This window comes from Asparagus officinalis, chromosome 8, assembly GCF_001876935.1.
Source record: "Asparagus officinalis chromosome 8, Aspof.V1, whole genome shotgun sequence".
Lineage (NCBI taxonomy): Eukaryota > Viridiplantae > Streptophyta > Magnoliopsida > Asparagales > Asparagaceae > Asparagus > Asparagus officinalis.
The window spans coordinates 9,448,362-9,451,557 of NC_033801.1; positions in this window are offsets into that span (position 1 = coordinate 9,448,362).

Below are 3,196 nucleotides of genomic sequence, written 5' to 3' on the forward strand. Positions count from 1 at the left end.
AAGAGTTGTTGTGACTGCTAATAACTCTAAGTTGCCAATTACTCACATCAGTAGCACGGTAATTGTGCCTCGCTTCAGTCCTAATCAAGTGTAGTTACAGAATGTCTACCATGTTCCTGGAATGAAAAAGAATCTATTGTCAGTCTCTCAATTGACAAGCTCCGGCAACTACGTAGTCTTCGGTCCTAAAGATATAAAGGTGTATTGGAATTTAAAATACTATGGTACTCCGATCATGGAAGGTCGAAGACTAGAGTCCATCTATATAATGTCAGCAGAAGAGGCATACGTGGAGAAGACACTAAAGAATGAGACAACAGACCTGAGGCACACAAGACTAGGGCATGTTAGCTACCACAAGCTAAAGATAATGATGCGACAGTCAATGCTCAAGGGTCTTCCTCATATAGAGATTCGTGAAGATACCATTTTGTGTTGGATGTCAATATGGTAAGGCACACCAGCTACCGTATAAGGAGTCCGAACATAGAGCAAAATAACTGTTGGAGCTGATTCATTCAGGTGTTTTCGGGCCAGTCAAACAACCATCAATAAGTGGTCGTCACTACATGGTAACAATCATCGACGACTTCTCAAGGTATGTCTAGGTGGACTTTATGAAAGAAAAGTCTGAGACATTAGAAAAGTTTAAGAACTTTAAGAGAAGATAGAAAGTGAAGTTGATAAGAAGATCAAGTGCCTACGCACCGATAATAGAGGTGAGTACACATCGGGAGAGTTCTATGACTACCTCAGAGATTATAAAATTCGACGACAGTTGACTTGCTCGGGGACTCCACAACAGAACGGTGTGGCAGAAAGAAAGAATCGACATCTTGCAAAAATTTGTTGAAGCCTGATGCACGCAAAGAATGTGCCTAGTCACTTCTGGGCAGAATGCATGAAGACGACGGTGTATATTACAAATTGACAACCATAAGCAAGGTTCGGATTTATTTCACCCTTTTAGAACATACAAAATCTCAAGCCGGTTGTAAGCCATTTAAAAGTCTTTCGGTGCATATACTATGTATTTGTACCGGATCATATGCGTGCCAAGTTTAATAAGAAGGCATTGCGATGCATCTTCATCAGCTATGACAATGAGAAAAAGGGAAGGAAGTGTTGTGATCCAACAACCGATAAATGCTTCATTTTGCGCAATGTTGTCTTCGATGAAGCATCATCTTGGTGGTCTCAACTGCCAGACTCTAAAAATTTAGAAGTCAAGTTATAAGAGAAACTATAGAAGGAAAGACAAGAAGATAATAATTCACCAAGTCCAAAAGCCTCAGAGCAACAAGTCACTCTAGAAAATTTCACACAACCTAGTTCTTCTATAAACTAATGGAGGATAGGAGTACATGAAGCACCTGAGGAACCTTGACCAAGTCAAATGGAAGAAATTGAAGATGAGCCATAACAACTTTGAAGATCAAGCAGACAAAAGAAGCCAAATTCCAGGTACGCCAGTGCAGCTCTTGTTGAAGTAGATAGCTTTAAAGAGCCAACTACCTTTAAAGAAGCAACTAAGAGTATTGAATGGAGAAATGCAATGGAAGAAGAGGTAGCAGCTCTATTGCAGAACCAAACATGGGACTTAGTGTCGAAACCCAAAGATGTGAAGCACATATCATGTAAATGGGTTTATAAAGTAAAAACTCGTCCAGATGGGTCTATCGAAAGATATAAGGACTAGTACGATGATTATGAGCAAAAAGATAATACATTCTATTAATCCTAATAAATGACAGATAATAATCTGATGTGAGTGTAACATCTAACCTTTAATAATCTCGTGTGAGTGTAGCATCTAAGCTTTTTCCTGCACTCACAACTGTCTAGGCTTGCCCTTCATAGTACATTATCATTTGTAGGTTTGATCAGCTTGCTATGAATGAACTAAGACCTTCTGCTCCACTAAGCCTGAAGCATATAGAAGCGAAAACTATGAGTGTAAATATTGGTGATTTGGTGGTAGTAGACAATGTAACTTCTGTTGATGATTCAGTATCGGACGATACCAGTACAGATCAGAGAGGCAAGGAGACTAGCAGATTACAATCTCGAAGCAGCATATCATTTAGTTTCTGCTGATAACTAAAGATCTAAATTAAGCTGAGGAAGTCAAAAAACAAAGAAACCTGTTCTCGTTAACGAAAGTAATGCAGCAACAAGAATTAGCTCTCATTACATAGCTCCATCTCCAGTACCTTCATCACAGCAAGATTCTTCTCATGATCGCTGACAAAAGTTTTATTCTGTTTTCTACAATAACCTCCTGTCAGTGGTTTTCAACTTTCATATAATTATATTACATAAATATCATCATTCACGTTGTTACTGCAGTCTCTTAGTTGGTTTGCATCTATCTCGCTGACGAATCTGATCTGTCACTGGTACGCTGTGAACAACTTGTACTATAACATCAATGCCCTCAGATCGACCAAAAGTACCACAACGATGGAATTGCCTAAAGATTTTTGCTGCGCTGTCCTTTTCGCGGTACTTAGGATCTGGGTTATTTTGGATTAGATCGTCACCTCGTCTAAATTACGTTTTTCAATTGAAGAATTCCCCTGCGACGGCCATACGTGATTCTTGTGCTAGAATGCCTTGCACAACCTCAATAGGATGAAGTAGTAGCTTTTCTCCGTTGAAAATTAAGCTGGGCAGAATCAGTAGTGACCGGAGACATCAACCTGATGATTACTCCCAAATCTAAAATTCAAGTGCAAAAAGTACATATAGGAGTGAATGTGCAAAAGCCACAACAAAATAAAAAGCATACACATTTAACATATATACATTCGCGAGGTTTTATACGTAAACTCTCCGTCCATCTGACTGGGTCAACCCCAGGAGCCCACCAAATTGCACTTCCAACAATCCTACGTGGCTCTGTGGGACCCATAAATGTCAGGTTAGTTAAAGAGAACTAGAAACGGATGCAAAGGGAAAAAAAAAAAATGCAACATACGCCAGAAAACAAATCATAAGACTTCATAACGGAACCAAGAAACAACCTGAGGCTAATTTTATCTCCCCTCTCTCTTTCTATCTCATTGTTTCCAATCAACATTGAGGAGAGAGAAAGAGAGGAGGAGGAGAATATTCAGCATTATTTATCTCAATGGGGGAGGAGACCGCCAAGATCCTAAACTTGGGGGTTTCGACGAAGCTGACGGCGGTCGGC